The following is a 19,141-nucleotide window of genomic DNA, read 5'->3' on the forward strand; positions in this document are numbered from 1 at the left end:
TCTCATTAGTGGAATGCTGAGAGCTGGGTGAGTAACCTCATTTACAATCAACTTGAGACTCTGTATAAGGAGGGAGGCACTAGGGGATCTGCCTACAGTGCCTTATGGTAAATCCGGCCCTGACTTTATCTGCTTGAGTGTGACCATTTTTTATATAGAAAACTTCTGATACTGTAAACTACTTTGCCCCAGTCCCTTAGTGTTCACTATAAAGTGATTCTACTGTATATATAAAGCAAAACACCCACATTATCCCCTATACCATACCTCTCAACTTTTTAAGATGAGAAATAGGGACACCCCTAATCAAGCATGAGCCATACATCTAATAATGTGCCCGGAACATCCCTAGCCATGCATAACATAAATATTGCATATTAGACCTAAGGCTCATTACAATAACGGGCGCTAGGCCTCTGACCTCACAACCCCCCTCCCGCCCCTGTTGCCGCCTCCACTGCCGCCACATTGCCGCGACGTGTAGCCACGCGCACGACCGCGATACGTAGCCGCGCGCACACACACCGCACATGCCCGACCACACTGGCCATTTCTATTCTGGTTCATTTTCCTTTACACATTATGAATTGATTATAAGTAACAGATCAATTGAAAGTATGGGAATAAAGTTTAGAGTAGAAAAATACATTTATTTAGATCTGTACATCAGTCCTGAAAGAGGGACAAATGAGGAAGAGAGAGAGACAGCGTCATAAAGTGCATGTGAAGTGAAAATAAACGTATGATATAATGAATTGTGTGTGGACTACAGCTAAGAAATAGAAGATTAGTAGCAAAGGAACAAGTCCATATATTATTTCCAGTACAGGAAGAGTTAAGAAACTTCAGTTATTATCTATGCAAAAGAGCTTCTGTGAGCTCTGACTCAACTTGGGTTGGCTTTAGTGCAATTTTCTGGAGCATTAATACATCAAGCTAGGAACACACTTAGCAAAAATGCTAGTATTGTGGAAAACACTGCGTTTTTGCCGCTAATGGAAGTCTATGGGCCGCATGAAAAAAAAAAAATAATGCATATGCGTTTTGAAACATGCGTTTGTAAAAACGCTAGTTTTGTTGTATGGTATTCAAAACCGCATCAAAAATGCACATAATGAAAGTCAATGGGAAAGAAATGTATTGCGTTTTAATACACACACACACACACACACACACACACACACACACACACACACACACACACACACACACACACACACACACACACACACACACACACACACACACACACACACACACACACACACACACACACACACACACACACACACACACACACACACATACACACACACACACACACACACACACACACACACCACACACACACACATCACACACACATCACACACACAACACACACACACACACACACACACACCACACACACACACACACCACACACACAATGCAATCTGTTATGTGTGCACCTAGGCTCAAAGAAACAGTGACAGACAGCTTCAGATAAGGTTTTACTGCAGGTAATTCAAAGGGTCAGTAGTTCTGCAAACCATTCTCTGTATTTTAAACTATAAGACAGAGCAAACTGCAAACATGACATTATGATGCAATGCTATTTAATAAAAAAAAAACCTAAAAACTAAATAACTGAAAATAAAAATGAGACTATTTTCTTTGCTACTAATGTTCTATTACTTATCCATACTACACATACAAATTATTATATCATAACTTCTTTTTTTTTTTCTCTTAAGTGTCACTTTAAAAGCACCGTTGGCAGCTATGCCTATACATGTGCTGTAATTAGCAAACGGAGCAAAAAGAATAAAGGTTAATACCTGCTCTTTTTACTTACTAAAACAAGTAGTAAGTCAGCATTAGGGTCCTGCAGTCTGTCCAGGCGGGATCCGTATCACTACTGCTGGGAGCGGAGCGAACACAGAGAGACGGCAATCTCGGTAATGTCACGTCTTTCTGCTGTGATCTCATCCCTGCCTGACGGAGGCGGGACTGCTTCTGCACGTGTACACTGCATGGAAACTGCTCCAGACAGAGCATAGTGTGTATATCACACATATGCCTGCGAGACACTCTGAGAGGGAGGGGAGAAAGACGCCTTTCCACAAGCAAACTACAACATCTATTTCATCTGTTTAAAAAGTACCTCTTTCGCGAATGAGGAAAAAAATAAAAAGTTGTTTATTCATAAACTATTAAACATCCTTCTAAAATAGTGTGAAAAGTTTTTTTTTTTTTTTAAATGAATGGTTTCATCAAAGCAACATGTACGGTAAACCTCAGTGTATGTAAACAGTGACGGATGACAGACTGGGAGGCTAATCCATTTGTTAGGAGTGTTTTTTTTTAATTTCATTTCATAACCACTTTTTGGCCCACCACTCGTATATTATGAACATTTGTAACCACTTCACAACTGAGGGGTTTTACCCCTTGACCACCAGAGCAATTTTCACCTTTCAGCGCTCCTTCCATTCTTTCGTCTATAACTTTATCATTACTTATCGCAATGAAATGAACTATATCTTGTTTTTTTTCGCCACCAATTAGGCTTTCTTTAGGTGGGACATTATGCCAAGAATTATTTTATTCTAAATGTGTTTTAATCACTGGCGTAGGGCCTGAGGTCGCAGGGGTCGCACGTGCGACCGGGCCCGCCTACTGCAGCCTTGAGGGTGGGACCCGGCCGGCCCTGTGCGCACATGGCCGGATTTCCGCACAGGCCACCTAGGCTGAAAACCTACCAATAGGAGAGATGGGGCGGGTGACGGGTGTCACACACTGGCAGCAGAGATCAGCTGTTTTTCGGCAATCTGCTGTCCGCAGCCACGCTGTGCCCCAGTCTCTCCTGCCAGCGTACACGGCACAGTCAGAAAGGGCGCCCCTCCCCTCTTCACTCCGACACTGAGGGGGAGGGCTGAGGAGAGGGAGTTCAATAGAGATGGGAAGTTCGGATCTTTTCAATGATCCGGATGATTCGAATCGGATTATTGAAAAGATCCGGATCTTTGATCCGAATCTCGGATCATTTGACTACGGAAGCATTTCGGGGGTGAAATGACTAGCAGGACAGGAGAAGGGGAGGGAGTGGACACGCAGAGAAGGGGAGAAGATGGTCAGAGGGCAGGGAGTGGACAGAGAAGGGAGGAGGGACGAGCAGGGAGCAGAAATGTTTGCACACAATACCCACATGCTGAAGTCATATGCTTTACATATATTTCACCTATATGCTCATCTGTGTACTTTGCATGCAAACGTCGCACAGTGAAAGAAAGCATTCCCCAAAGCATTCCCCAAAGATAAGTGCAGCTGTTTAGGAGGATCGTATTGCGCTGCAATCACAGTGCCTGCAAAGTTACTGAGCTGTGCTGAGCTGAGCCAAAAGCTTCCAATGTGTTCACTGTGCACAACTACGGAACAGATAGACAGCCTATAATGAGCAGCACATTGCAGCCAGTATGTGTGCTCTACACATATCTGGCAGTGGCACCCATGTCCCCTCTACCTGTCCCTGCAAGGCTGCCTCCCCTGAGTCCCCTCCAACAGAGCGATCCATCTCTGCTCTGCTTCCAGGACCCTGCTGCCCGCTGAGAGGGGGCGTGTCGCTCCTGGCCCCGCCCCTTTTGCGATCCGAATCACTCATTTTGATGATTCGGATGATTCGACTCACAAAATAGATTCGGATCAAAGATCCGAATCGTTCATGATCCGGACAACACTAGAGTTCAAACCAAGCGAGGAAGAAGAAGAGAAGGGTAATGTCAGCGTGTGCACTTGTGAGGATCAAGGGAGAGAAGACATATGTCTGTGCATAACAGGTGTGTCTGTTTCCCTACTGCTGCCAGCACTACAGTGACTCATTCAGGGCCGGGCCGAGGCATAGGCTGGAGAGGCTCCAGCCTCAGGGCGCAGTGTAGGAGGGGGCGCACAATTCATTCAGCTGTCATTCCTAATTGTGTATGAAGCAGAAAGAAATAAGAAAAGGGGATACATAGCAGTGACTGCAAGCCAGATAACTAGATATTAAGGTGTTGGGGAGGTTGTGGGCCCTGTGGCCCTCTTAGTCTAATAGCAATCCGTGTGTGACAGCTGAGGTGGGAGGGATGGAGGGGCGCACTTTGGTGTCTCAGCCTTGGGTGCTGGAGGACCTTGTCCCTGCTCTGGACTTATTCCTCGGTGAGCTCTCTCTCTCTCTCTCTCTCACCCTTCCTCCAAGCCTGGAACTTCGGTGAACCTGCTCCGTGCTTGTGTCTGGTCTAGAAGAGAGCAGCAATCACTGCAGCCTTATCTGTCATTAATTTACAGTCTAGAGCTGCCTTACTTGCTGGAGGAGGAAGAGAACAGACACAGGTCCCTGCAAATGATGGAAGCCCGTGACGTGAGAGATGCTCTGAGCAGAAATTCACATCTTTCTGCATGTAGACAGAATCCTGCTAGCTTGATAATTCTCTGCAGTTCTTTCTAGCTGTCCTCCAAGAATGATGTCATCTGTATCACCACAAAACTATACCTTTCCTTTTCTCTCCCATCTCTCCATTCCATCCTTCTCTGGCTGTGTTTCCCCTTTACCTCCTCCTCCCCTCCCCCTTCCAGTCTCTAAACTTTATACACCTCTTACCCTGTCTTTCCTTCCTGTATATTATACTATATGTCCCTCTCCAAACACATTCCACCAATGTGTCACCCTATGGCCCGGTTCAGAGGGGTGTCCTGCAGCGTTTCGCTCAAATGCTTTTCTGCTAGCGAGCAGAAAAGCAATTGGCGGCTTTCGGCAGCGTTTCCCAGCATGCAATGATTTTAACCCCCCCGTAGCTACCAGGATCGCCTAAGTGCCAGGCAGATGACAACAATGGTACCACTTGTATCACCGCTGTCCATTCATTTTACTAGACAGTAAAGTGTACCAGAGCTGTGGATAAAAGCAGATTTGATACTCACCCACGGCTTTCTCCAGCCCCATAAAAACGTCTAGTGTCCCTAGCCGTCCTCCTGCGGACTGCCGTTCAGCCGCGATCAGCCCTGGTAATTGCTTCAGTTGGGTCCAGTCTGTGTCTTCTACGAATGCGCAGACCTCCCGCCCATGCACAATAGACCCAGACTGACTGACGAAACTGAGATTACCGGGGGCTGATTGTGGCTAAACGGCAGACCGTGGAAGGACGGCGAGGTACACAGACGTGTTTATGGGGTTAGAGGAAGCCGCGGGTAAGTATCAAGTCTGCTTTTATCCACAGGTATAGTTTTCTTTAAAGAGACTCCGTAACAAAATTTGCATCCTGTTTTTTATCATCCTACAAGTTCCAAAAGCTATTCTAATGTGTTCTGGCTTACTGCAGCACGTTCTACTATCACCATCTCTGTAATAAATCAACTTATCTCTCTCTTGTCAGACTTGTCAGCCTGTGTCTGGAAGGCTGCCATGTTCTTCAGTGTTGTGGTTCTGTGATGCATCTACCCCCTCCAGGCCCCTCTCTGCACACTGCCTGTGTATTATTTAGATTAGGGCAGCTTCTCTCTTATCTTTTACAAGCTGGATAAATCCTCCTCTGACCTGGCTGGGCTTTCACATACTAATGAATTACATACAGGTAGAGCTGTCTGCACTCAGCAGGAAGAAACAGCCTGACACTTCAGTGGATGAGAGCTGCAGGGGGAAGGAAACACACAAATGATCTCTTGAGATTCAAAAGGAAGGGTGTATACCACCTGATTGTGTATGGATGTATTTTCTATGTGTGGACATACTGTACATCAACCTACTTCCTGTTTTGGTGGCCATTTTGTTTGTTTATAAACAAACTTTTTAAAACTGTTTTTAACCACTTTTAATGCGGCGAGGAGCGGCAAAATTGTGACAGAGGGTAATAGGAGATGTCCCCTAACGCACTGGTATGTTTACTTTTGTGCGATTTTAACGATACAGATTCTCTTTAAGCGACCAGCAGGTCACCCGTGTGAACTAGTCCTAAGTATAAGTATTTATATAGTGCTGCTACAGAATGCATACTGTAGTCATGTCACTGATTATCTTCAGAAGAGCTTACAATCTAATACCTACCATAGTCACAGTCTAATGTCCTACCATATTATTATTATTATTATTATTATGCAGGGCCGGATTTGTACTTTTTACTGCCCAAGGCCCACTATCACTGGCCGCCCCATGACAACGGTAGGGTTAGAAAAGGGCTTTCACACATGAGATAAGAGGATGGTTAGTGATACTGATACATCAGGATATCTGGGTTCATTTACAAAAAAAAAAAGCGGTTAAGGGAGATTAAAAGCTAGGTATCAGTGACATGACTATGTACTCTGTAATGTGTCGCAGAAGATGTCAGTGCTATATAAATATATAATAATATGGTAGGATATTAGATTTTGACTATGGTAGGATTAGAGTGTGAGCTCCTCTGAGGACAGTCAGTAACATGACTATGTACTCTGTAATGTGCTGCAGAAGATGTCAGTGCTATATAAATACATAATAATAATAATAATAATATTATGGTAGGACATTAGACTGTGACTATGGTAGGATTAGATTGTGAGCTCCTCTGAGGACAGTCAGTGACATGACTATGTACTATGTACAGTGCTGCAGAAGATGTCAGTGCTATATAAATACATAATAATAATAATAATAATAATATGGTAGGACATTAGACTGTGACTATTGTAGGATAAAGGCCCATACACACGTCGGATTTTTCTGAACGACGGGTCGTTTGAACGTCCCGTCGTTCAGTCGTTCGCACGTCAAATCCGACGTGTGAACAGTGCGGATCGCTGGAAACCAGTCTTATCACGCGAACGATAGTCTGTACACACGTCGGATTTGACGTGCGAACGACTGAACGACAGGACGTTCAAACGACGCGTCGTTCAGAAAAATCCGACGTGTGTATGGGCCTTTAGATAGTGAGCTCATCTGAGGACAGCCAGTGACATGACTGTGCACTCTGAAATGTGCTGCAGGAGATGTCAGTGCTATATAAATACATAATAGCAGGCCCGGATTTCTGGAAAGGTCACAGAGGCCATGGCCTAGGGCGATAAAAATTAGCAGGGCGCAGGACTTGGAGAGATAAGAGGTCACATGTCAAAGTAAATCACCTCTCCTGCTTTGCTCTGGTCTGCCTGAATTCCAGAGATCCCTGCATCTCTCTTACTTGTGCAAAGTGTGTTATGGCAGTCAGCATCTGCTGTCACCTGTATGATGAGAGGGGACAAATAATCTGCTGTGAGAAGAAATATATATGGGCTCAAGTAGCAGAACTCTTGAGTTCCGATTAGTTTTTCTCATTCAGCACGCATTCACAGGCAGCAATTACCAGCTCTCCCCCTCCCTGACTGTTAGTTTATTACTAGTAGACATCTCGAGCTCACTCCAACCTGAATTAATCGCAAATTCTTTCTGTTTTAGGAAAGCAAACTTTTGTTTTTCTTAACATCTTAGTAAGGGGGCTTTTAGGACCATTGTAGTCCCTTACACACTCCAATGAGTTCTGGGTCACCATGAGCTTGCTGGTTAGTCTGTGCCTCTCGGATTTACAAGCCCTACTCCATAGAGCTAAATTAATCCATGCCATGCACTGATGAGGATCAAACAATCCGAAACAGTCTGTATGCATGTTGGATTATTATGGCTCTGTACATATTAACAAGCTGACACATCATTGCATTCCAGCGGTTCTGGAGGTGTGTTTAGCTTCTAAGGGTACAATGGTTAATTTGCATATATTCAGCAGTGGTGCCTGGGAGACATCTCAAGCTCACTCCAACCTGAATTAATCGCAAATTCTTTCTGTTTTAGGAAAGCAAACTTTTGTTTTTCTTAACATCTTAGTAAGGGGGCTTTTAGGACCATTGTAGTCCCTTACACACCCCAATGAGTTCTGGGTCACCATGAGCTTGCTGGTTAGTCTGTGCCTCTTGGATTTACAAGCCCTACTCCATAGAGCCAAATTAATCCATGCCATGCACTGATGAGGATCAAACAATCTGAAACAGTCTGTATGCATGTTGGATTATTATGGCTCTGTACATATTAACAAGCTGACACATCATTGCATTCCAGCGGTTCTGGAGGTGTGTTTAGCTTCTAAGGGTACAATGGTTAATTTGCATATATTCAGCAGTGGTGCCTGGCAGACATCTCGAGCTCACTCCAACCTGAATTATCGCAAATTCTTTCTGTTTTAGGAAAGCAAACTTTTGTTTTTCTTAACATCTTAGTAAGGGGGCTTTTAGGACCATTGTAGTCCCTTACACACCCCAATGAGTTCTGGGTCACCATGAGCTTGCTGGTTAGTCTGTGCCTCTCGGATTTACAAGCCCTACTCCATAGAGCCAAATTAATCCATGCCATGCACTGATGAGGATCAAACAATCCGAAACAGTCTGTATGCATGTTGGATTATTATGGCTCTGTACATATTAACAAGCTGACACATCATTGCATTCCAGTGGTTCTGGAGGTGTGTTTAGCTTCTAAGGGTACAATGGTTAATTTGCATATATTCAGCAGTGGTGCCTGGGAGACATCTCGAGCTCACTCCAACCTGAATTAATCGCAAATTCTTTCTGTTTTAGGAAAGCAAACTTTTGATTTTATTACTAGTAGGTCAGTGCTGTTAAAGACCTCAGATCTGTAAAATGTATGGCTTTTTTTTTTCCTCCTAGAGATAACAACATTCTTTGTACAGTTTAACGCTTTCCTGGCTTTTTTTTTTGCCAGCAAAGTACTGTGTTGACCATCAGTGAAAGCAGGATGTTTTGAAACAGAATGACAACTGTGTTACATTTATTTATATTTACAAAACAATCAATGGATCTCCTGCTGACTGTATATATAGCTGTGTGCCTAACATCTTGTATACAGTAACAAGTCTGAAGACTGCTCATTAACCAAAGGCTCACTGTTTTTCTTTTGGTTAGCCAATAAAAAGTGTTATTTTTTTACAAAACTTCCTGCTGACTGATTTTAAAATCTGTCTTAAAGAGAATCTGTACTCTAATATTCTTACAATAAAAAGCATACCATTCTATTCATTATTTTCTCCTGTGCCCCTCTGTGCTGTTTCTGCCACTCTCTGCTCCAATCCTGGCTTGTAATTAACAGTTTTAGGCAGTGTTTACAAACAAACTAACCAGCTTCTAATAGGCTCAGCTAAGCATAGTGTGTGAGTCATTCATAGTATGCAGGGGGCCTGCAGAGGGTGTGTATCGCTTCTACCAATCACAAGCAGCCATGCACATTCCACACAATCAAGGTTTAGCCCGACAAACAGGACAGAGGAAAGATACATTGATTTATTACAGAGACAGTGCAGTTAGGAAGGACTGCAGTAAGCCAGAGCAGATTAGAACAGGCATAGGAACTTATAGGATAGAAGACCTAAGGCTGAAAAATTTGTTACAGAGTCTTTTTAAGTGCTAAATTGTTACTGTGTAAAGTACACCTGAGCTTATGCTGGGTACACACGATGCAATTTTCTCACAGATTTACTGTCAGATCGACTATTTCCAACATGTCCGATCTGCTTTCCAATCAATTTTCTGAATGATTTTTCATAGAAGTGAACAGCAAATTGATCGAAAAATTGAAATTAGATCAGACATGATGGAAATAATCGACCTGACAGTAAATCTGTCAGAAAATTGCATCATGTGTACCTAGCATTACACTACATCTATGCCAGTGTGTGTAGTGTCGGATCCTTCTAATTACCTGTTCTCTGTTTTGGATGGGCTTCTCTGCATTGTGCTGCACTGTCCCCTATTTGTGGCTCTGACATCAGCAAGTAGCACAGAGGACAAAGAAGCAGCGCTGTCCACTGGGGCTCCTTGTGATTTTGCACTCCTGTATGCATGTGCACAGGAGCCGAGGGAGTGTTATGGGTATGTGTACTTGACAAGCGCTGCTGAATGCTCATACATCAGCATCATTTCTGAAGTATGCAAGCCCAGAACACTATCGCCTGCTGTGCATGCAGACAGGAGCGTAGAATTACATGGAGTGGACAGAGCATGCACTGCTTCTTTGTTGAACGGGGCAAAGCAGCAAAACAGAGGGGGGGCCCTTCAAACTAGTCAGAGTTGGACAGAATGGGGGGGGGGGGGGCGGTTGGTGACAGCCGGCCTAGGGCACTGGAAAGTAGTGGTGCTCAAATACCCCTTTTTAAAATTCGAGTTTGGTCGAATTCGAATAGTAAATTATTCGAGGTCAGTCGAATATTCGAGTCGAATAATTTTTACTATTCGATTCGACCTCGGACTTCGAGCTCACTATTCGAGTCAGTATTCGAGCTCACTATTCGAGCTGACTATTCGAATTGGCCTTAAATAGCTTCCAACACTTGTTTTGAGGGTGAATGATGCAAGAAACATCTTTTTTTCCAAGTAAAAACAGCAAGTGATTATGTGGGGATGTTCCTTTAAAAAAAAATGTGGAAAGAGAAGTTGTGTCCTTAATTTTGTTCAGTAGTGTTACTGTATATACTTGTTCTTCTTCTTCTTTATCTTTCTTCTTCTTCTTCTAGATCTTCTTCTTCTATATCTTCTTCTTCTTCTTCTATATTGTCTTCTTCTTCTTCTTCTTCTTCTTCTTCTTCATCATCTTCTTCTTCTTCTTCATCATCTTCTTCTTCTTCTTCTTCATCATCTTCTTCTTCTTCTTCATCATCTTCTTCTTCATCTTCATCTTCTTCATCTTCTTCTTCTTCTTCATCTTCATCTTCTTCATCTTCTTCTTCTTCATCTTCTTCTTCATCTTCTTCTTCTTCTTCTTCATCATCTTCTTCTTCTTCTTCTTCATCTTCTTCTTCTTCTTCTTCTTCTTCATCTTCTTCATCATCTTCTTCATCATCTTCTTCTTCATCTTCTTCTTCTTCTTCATCTTCTTCTTCTTCATCTTCTTCTTCTTCATCTTCTTCATCTTCTTCTTCTTTTTCATCTTCTTCTTCATCATCTTCTTCATCTTCTTCTTCATCTTCTTCTTCATCTTCATCTTCTCCTTCTCCTTCTTTTTCAATATCGTCTTCTTCTTCTTCACGTATTTCTCTTTTCAATTTTTTTTTTAAAGAAATGCAGCTATTTTTGAGCGTAACAAATAGCTGGTGGGCGCACGCATGTTGGAAGCGCCATTGTATGTGCTCCCTGGCAGTGGAAACACAAAGACAGCAGGAGGTAAATTCAGCAGCAGGAGGAGGAGGATGAGTGTGTGGCAGCAGGCAGTCAATGAGGCAGGCAGCTCGCCGTGACATAATAGCCCTGGTACCTAGCGGTGATACCAGGGCTGTAAATAAACACAACAGGAGGTCCCAGACAGCGGTCGTGCAGCCCACATTGTGTCCAATACACAACTGGGACAACACAGTTTTCAACCCGGGCACCTCAGAAAAATTAAACCTTTTTTTTTTTTTTAATGGTTTGTTTGGTTTTGGTTTTGCAACCAATATAGCTATTGTTTGACGTAATAGCTGGTGGCAGAGTGGCAGCAGAAGAAGGTAATTCTGTGTACCCTGGCAGTGGGAAACACAGACAGACAGCAGCAGCAGGAGGAGGAATGGAGGAGTAGGCGAGCAGCTATTGTTTGACGTAATAGCTGGTGGCAGAGTGGCAGCAGAAGGTAAATAATCTGTGTACCCTGGCAGTGGGAAACACAGACAGACAGCAGCAGCAGCAGCAGGAGGAGGTATGGAGGAGCAGTGTGAGTGTGGCAGCAGGTAGGCAGCGTGACATAATAGCCCTGGTACCTAGCGGTGATACCAGGGCTGTAAATAAACACAACAGGAGGTCCCAGACAGCGGTCGTGCAGCCCACATTGTGTCCAATACACAACTGGGACAACACAGTTTTCAACCCGGGCACCTCAGAAAAATTAAACCTTTTTTTTTTTTTTTTAATGGTTTGTTTGGTTTTGGTTTTGCAACCAATATAGCTATTGTTTGACGTAATAGCTGGTGGCAGAGTGGCAGCAGAAGAAGGTAATTCTGTGTACCCTGGCAGTGGGAAACACAGACAGACAGCAGCAGCAGGAGGAGGAATGGAGGAGTAGGCGAGCAGCTATTGTTTGACGTAATAGCTGGTGGCAGAGTGGCAGCAGAAGGTAAATCATCTGTGTACCCTGGCAGTGGGAAACACAGACAGACAGCAGCAGCAGCAGCAGGAGGAGGTATGGAGGAGTAGTGTGAGTGTGGCAGCAGGTAGGCAGCGTGACATAATAGCCCTGGTACCTAGCGGTGATACCAGGGCTGTAAAAAAACACAACAGGAGGTCCCAGACAGCGGTCGTGCAGCCCACATTGTGTCCAATACACAACTGGGACAACACAGTTTTCAACCCGGGCACCTCAGAAAAATTAAACCTTTTTTTTTTTTTATGGTTTTTTGGTTTTTGGTTTTACAACCAATATAGCTATTGTTTGACGTAATAGCTGGTGGCAGAGTGGCAGCAGAAGAAGGTAATTCTGTGTACCCTGGCAGTGGGAAACACAGACAGACAGCAGCAGCAGGAGGAGGAATGGAGGAGTAGGCGAGCAGCTATTGTTTGACGTAATAGCTGGTGGCAGAGTGGCAGCAGAAGGTAAATCATCTGTGTACCCTGGCAGTGGGAAACACAGACAGACAGCAGAAGGGCAGTACACAGCAGCCCACTGTAGGTGTAAAATGTGTGGCTGCAGGCGACGTAATAGTCAAAGTGAACCAGGCTGGCTTAGTGAGCAGGAGCCAGGAGGTGGTAAAGGGTGGTAAGGCACATTAACGATGGTTCCGGCAGCCAGTTCATGTCCCCCTCTCGCCGACAACAGGGGCCAGGAACTCGCCTTCCAGAAAAGCTATCTCTGGGCCTCACTAGATGTGGCATCACTTTATACCAGCATTCCCCACGAAAAGGGTTTAGAAGCTATACAATACTTTTTCACTCAAGATTGCACGCTCCCCATGTCACAAGGCCAATTCATTCTAGATCTACTTCAATTTGCCCTTTCACACAATTATTTTAGTTTCATGGACAAACTTTATTTACAGACCTGCGGAACTTCGATGGGGGCGGGCTTTGCCCCCAGCTTTGCCAACTTGTATATGGCTTATTGGGAAAGCCAACAAATCTGGACCGGCAACCCTTTCAGTAAAAATCTGGTGTTTTACACCAGGTACATAGATGATATTCTGCTAATTTGGGAAGGTGAAGAAACAATATTTGATGAGTTTTTGACCCATTGTAATAACAATTCCTTTGGTTTAACTTTCACACATGTTATTTCTAGTAGTAATTTAGTATTTTTGGACCTGGAGTTATTTGCTAACGATGAGGGCCAGATATGTTCCAAAACACACTTTAAGCCCACGGCGGGCAATTCATACTTGCATGCGTCTAGCTGCCATAACCCGAAGTGGATACAGAATATCCCTAAAAGCCAGTTTTGTAGGCTTAGACGCAATTGCACTTCAGATAAGGACTATTTAGAACAAGGTGAGACACTCTCTAATAAATTTATTGAGAAGGGATATAAGCCAGAGCATATAAAGCAGGTGTTTGAGGGATATAAAGCCAAACCTAAACCTAAACCTAAACCTAAAGAGGATGCCAAAACTCATACAAGCACACATTCTGACCTTTCATTCATTACAACCTATACGGAAGCCTCCAGGACGATTAAGAATATAGTAATCCAAAATTGGCCCATTTTGAAACAAGACCCCATACTGAGAGATCTTATTCCAGAAAATCCAGCAGTAATTTTCAAAAGAGCGAAGTCCATTAAGAACACCATAGCTCCAAGTAATGTCAAAAGGAAAACTAAGAAACCAGACAGTATGTTTCCTTCTCTGAAAGGCACTTATAAGTGTAACGTGAAGAGATGTGGGTGCTGTCCATTTATTAGACACAGAGCCACTGAAGTAATAGATACTAATAACTATGTACACAAACTGAAAGATTTTATAAACTGTGGAAGTGATTATGTGGTGTACCTTTTAACCTGTAGTTGTCCCAAGTTTTATGTGGGCAGAACCACCAGACCCCTCAGACAAAGATTAGGGGAGCACAAGAGGAACATACTTGATGGGGTGGAGAAACATAGTGTTCCACGCCATTTCAAGGAGTGCCATAACAGCTTGGTGGATACTCTTAAGATAGTAGGCCTAGAGACAATTTCGAGAAGGTTATTACAAGGACAAAGATACAAGAGGCTCTGTGAGCGAGAAACATTTTGGATCTTTAAACTGGATGCTCTCAGCCCAAAGGGCCTTAATGAAGGCCTAGAGATATCCACATATTTGTGATGTACTAAAAAATGTATTACTAGAAAAAGTGTTTGAGTTTTTTACTGTGTTTTTACTGTGTGTTTTTTATGTGTGTTTTACATCCTATAGTACTGCTGGTCACTAATGTTTTTCCTTTCTCCCCTTTCTCCCTCCAGCACACCCAATAGTAGCAGAAATTTACACTAGATGAGGGTGGTGAGTATACCGTATAATAGGCATGGTCCATAGTAGGTTGCCTCCCCTGTATCGTATTCATATTTTTGAATTACTTTTCCATTCCACCAGCTAACACGACCTGGTCCCCCCCCCCCCTTCCCCCCCCCCCCTTTCCCCCCCCCCCCTTCCTGCTCCCACTATGGTCCTAGTGGTAGGACCTCAGTGAGTTGTTGTTTTTTCCCCCCCCCCTCCCTCACCCCCTCCCTCCCAATTCCTCCTTTCCCCCCCCCCCCCCCCCCCAAGGGTCCTCCCATTCGAAAGTTTTCCCTTGCTTTCATCCCAGGGTTATCCCATCCATAATTTCCATTGGCTTTCCTTCTCCCATCCCCTATATCCTCTTGGCCTCATAAGCCAGCTGGGATAGGTTACACAACGTAAAGAATTTCCCCTGTCCTTACAAAAGTCCCCCTAAAAAGAGTTCATTAAGGAACCTTCCTTCAAGTTGTTTTTAGATGTCCACTAAATAAAGTTTTTTAGAGGGAAGGTTTCTGGATCCTGTTATATTGGGGTTCATGTAAATAGTTTTTATTTTTGTGCCCTTTCTAATTCGGAATCCTATTCCCTATAGCTTCCGAATGGGTTAATCGTTTTACTTTAAACTGTCTTATGTTTTGGTACTGTTGTACCAGTTGGTAATATTGTATTAATGGTTTGGCTTAAATATGAGAATGCGGATGTTTCCATGTAAAGTATCGAACTGTAATTATGTTCACTAGACAATCTGAATGCAACACATGTTCCTTCAACATGATGTTTGTACTGCCGGGGAGGATGACGCGCTGCTATAAGCCTCCAGCGCTATCGTGCCCTTATGTTTCTCCCCCCGTTGTTCTCTGGATAATAAAGTTTATTTTAGCATTTTGGTCTCCATAGCGACCTCAGGAGCGACACTATATGTTGCCCTCCGCAAGCGTGAGACGTCATCTGACGAAGGCGCTGTGCGCCGAAACGCGTAATGACGTCACACGCCGATTGACACTCCAGCGACGCCCACCTCCCAGTGAGACGGATTCCAAGCCATCGGAAATCGCGCTGCTGGCCACAGCGCGTCATCCCCCACTGCAGAGGCAAGCGGCTGGCAGTCCGCTGAGAAGCGATTTTATCACTCATGTTTGTGAGTATAACTTTTAATTGTTAATAAAATCTCCTCCACATTTAATGCACTATGGCGCGCTTCATCTTCTTTTAGTACTTCTGTAAATCATCTGTGTACCCTGGCAGTGGGAAACACAGACAGACAGCAGAAGGGCAGTACACAGCAGCCCACTGTAGGTGTAAAATGTGTGGCTGCAGGCGACGTAATAGTCAAAGTGAACCAGGCTGGCTTAGTGAGCAGGAGCCAGGAGGTGGTAAAGGGTGGTAAGGCACATTAACGATGGTTCCGGCAGCCAGTTCATGTCCCCCTCTCGCCGACAACAGGGGCCAGGAACTCGCCTTCCACCCACGCCTGGTTCATCTTGAGAAACGTCAGTCTGTCCACAGACTTGTGAGACAGACGTGAGCGTTTCTCGGTGACCACGCCACCAGCTGCACTGAAGCAGCGCTCAGACAGCACGCTGGAAGGGGGGCAGGACAGCACTTCCAGGGCGTACTGCGCCAGCTCGCTCCAGATCTCCAGGCGCTTGACCCAATACTCCATGGGATCAACAGGGGCATCGCTGTCAAGCCCGCTGTACGACCCCATGTAGTCAGCCACCATGCGGGTCAGGCGCTGGCTGTGACCGGAGGAGGATGCTGCTGCATGCATCTCCTCTCTAGTCACTGCTGCCGGAGCCTCTACAGTCCTGTAGAGCTCGTGGCTGAGAGACAGCAGGTCTGTGGGGCGCTTGCTGCTGCTGGATGCAGGCACCTGCTGCTGCCTCTGTGCTGGCTGCTGGACAGTGGGGGTGGAAGGCTGGGGGAAGGCTTCCTCCAAGCGCTCAACAAGGGCCTGCTGCAAGCTCCTTATTTGTTGCGCTGGGTCTCCTCCTGCAGGCGGCAGGAACTGGCTCAACTTCCCCTTGAGGCGTGGGTCCAACATCATGCTGATCCAGATGTCCTCCCTCTGCTTCATCTGGATCACCCTGGGGTCCCTGCGCAGGCACGTCAGCATGTGCGCTGCCATTGGGAAGAGGCGGGCCACGTCTGCTGGCACATCGACGTCAGTGCTGTCCTCATCCTCCTCCTCTGCCGCCTCATCCTCTCTCCACCCCCGCACCAACTCAGCTGCGCTGTGCTGATCCCCCTCATCAGCAGCCAGGTCAGGGACCTCCACCAAGTCCTCCTCCTCCTCCCCCTCAGAGGTGGACTGCGCAGCTGGTTGCCGCTCCTGCTGGTCCAAGGCTGCCGCTCCCTGTTCCAGCAAAGCATCGAGGGCCCTGTTCAGCAGAGAAACCAGGGGCACCCACTCGCAGACCATAGCATGGTCCCTGCTCACCATGTTTGTGGCCTGCAGGAAGGGAGCCAGCACAAAGCACACCTGCTGCATGTGCCTCCAGTCATCATCGGGGACGATGGACGGGATGTTGCTGGTCTTGTCCCTTCTCTGAGCGGCGGAAACAGTGGCCAGGGCAAGGTACTGTTTGACAGCGCGCTTCTGTTCAACCAGACGCTCCAACATCGCCAGGGTGGAGTTCCAGCGAGTCGGAACGTCAAGGATCAGCCGATGGCGTGGCAGATCCAGCTCCTTTTGCACGTCTTCCAGGCTCGCACAGGCTGCAGCCGAGCGCCGGAAGTGACGCACAACGTTCCTTGCCGTTTCCAGCAGTTCGCCCATCCCCTGGTAGGTGCGCAAGAACTTCTGCACCACCAGGTTCAGCACGTGGGCAAGACAGGGGATGTGGGTCAGGTTTCCCCTGTCTATTGCGGCAACCAGATTGGCCCCATTGTCGGCCACCACCTCTCCGACTCTGAGGCCTCTGGGGGTCAGCCAAATCCTCTCCTGCTCCTGGAGTTTGGCCAACACATGGGTTGCCGTCAGCTTGGTCTTCCCAAGGCTGACCAAGTGCAGCAGCGCTTGGCAGTGGCGGGCCTTCACGCTGCTGCTGAGGCGGGGGGTTTGGCCAGGTGTGCCGGAGGATGGCAGAGGATCGGAGGAACCTGCTGCAGTTCCCCTGACCCTGCGGGGTGGCACCACCCACTGTGTTGCTGCTGCTGCTGTGCCCGCTGCTGCTCTCCCATCCTCACCCCCTTCCACCAAGCTGACCCAGTGGACAGTGAAGGACAGGTAGCGGCCTGTCCCGAAGCGGCTGCTCCAGGAGTCCATGGTGACGTGGACCCTTTCACCAACCGCGTGCTCCAGCCCTCGCTCCACATTGGCCATCACAAAGCGGTGCAGTGCAGGAATGGCCTTGCGGGAGAAAAAGTGTCTGCTGGGGAGCTGCCAGTCTGGGGCTGCGCAAGCAAGCAGCGCACGAATGTCGCTCCCCTCCTGCACGAGCGTGTACGGCAGGAGTTGGGAGCACATGGCCCATGCCAGCAAGCCGTTCAGCTGCCGCACGCGACGGCTGCTGGGAGGCAGAGCCCTAACCACCCCCTGGAAGGACTCGCTCAAAAGGCTCTGGCGTGGCCTTTTGCTGGCACGGGAATCAGCAGACACAGCGGAGGAGGCCACTGAGGACTGGCTGCCAGAACAGGCCTCAGTGTCGGCGGCAGGAGTTGCAGAGGGGGGAGGAGCAGTGCGTTTCCGCACTCCTGCTGGTGCTGCTGGAGGAGCAGGAGGGCGGGTGGCTGCTGTTGCTGCTGCTGCTGCTGAAGGCTGTGCAGTGATGGGTGTGGTGCCACTGCCAGCACCAGATGCCTTCAGCCTCTGGAACTCCTCATGCTGGTGGAAATGTTTAGCCGCAAGGTGGTTGATGAGCGAGCTGGTGCTGAACTTTAAGGGGTCTGCACCTCTGCTCAACTTCCGCTGACAGTGGTTGCAAGTGGCGTACTTGCTGTACACAGTGGGCATGGTGAAAAACCGCCAGATTGGTGACAGAAACATCCCCCTACGGCATGGAAGCGCTGCTGCCTGTCTCCCTGTGGTGGTTGGGGGGGGGGGCTTGGGTGCGGCTGGTGGTGGTACTGGCTGATGCTGCTGCTGCTGCTGCTGAGCCTGAGACACCAGCAGGCTGTGGGACGCTGCCAATGCTTGCAATGATGCGCCTCCTTGCAAGGCCCACAAGCGCATCCTCCTCCTCCTCCTCAGAGCTGCTGAGGACGACATCCCCTGGAGGTGGTGGCACCCAGTCTCTGTCTGTCACCGGGTCATCATCATCATGCCCCTCCTGAAACATGTCCTGCTGGGATGATGACCCCCCAAACTCCTCTCCTGATGCATGGATGGGACGCTTGACTGTCGCCACAGTCTTGCTGTCCAATCCCTCCTCCCCCAAAGTGCCCATCAGCATCTCCTCCTCAAAATCGCCAACAACAGCAGACAATACCCTGATGGTGCCTGGGGTAAAAAGACTGCTGAGTGACAGGTCGGCGACTGATGGTGAACTGGCCTCCTCCCCAGGCCCTGCTGGGCGGCTGCTGCGAACAGGGGTGGTGGTGGTGGTGAGGGTGGAGGCCTCGGATGCAGAGCTGATGGCGGGCTGCTCATCCTCCGTCATGAGTTGCACCACAGTGTCTGCATCCTTTTCCTCAATGGGACGTTTCCGACCCGGCTGGAGGAAAATGGGAGCAGGTGC

The 19,141-nt window shown here is 46.9% G+C and overlaps 1 protein-coding gene across 2 annotated transcripts in view; it reads right to left on the bottom strand.

Annotated features, from left to right (window-relative positions):
- The window catches only part of LOC137523053 (uncharacterized), a 35,310-nt gene extending 33,387 nt beyond the window's left edge, over nt 1-1,923 (bottom strand). Inside the window, exon 1 of one of the 2 annotated variants that reach the window (XM_068243246.1) lies at nt 1,838-1,923. The gene's annotated coding sequence lies outside the window, so the exon portion shown is untranslated. Of the gene's footprint in view, nt 1-1,820 lie in introns of both variants that reach the window. The other variant, XM_068243245.1, reaches the window with a different exon arrangement.
- Nucleotides 1,924-19,141: the final 17,218 nt, after the last annotated feature.

The sequence above is a fragment of the Hyperolius riggenbachi genome, chromosome 6, assembly GCF_040937935.1.
Source record: "Hyperolius riggenbachi isolate aHypRig1 chromosome 6, aHypRig1.pri, whole genome shotgun sequence".
In the NCBI taxonomy this organism is placed as follows: domain Eukaryota; kingdom Metazoa; phylum Chordata; class Amphibia; order Anura; family Hyperoliidae; genus Hyperolius; species Hyperolius riggenbachi.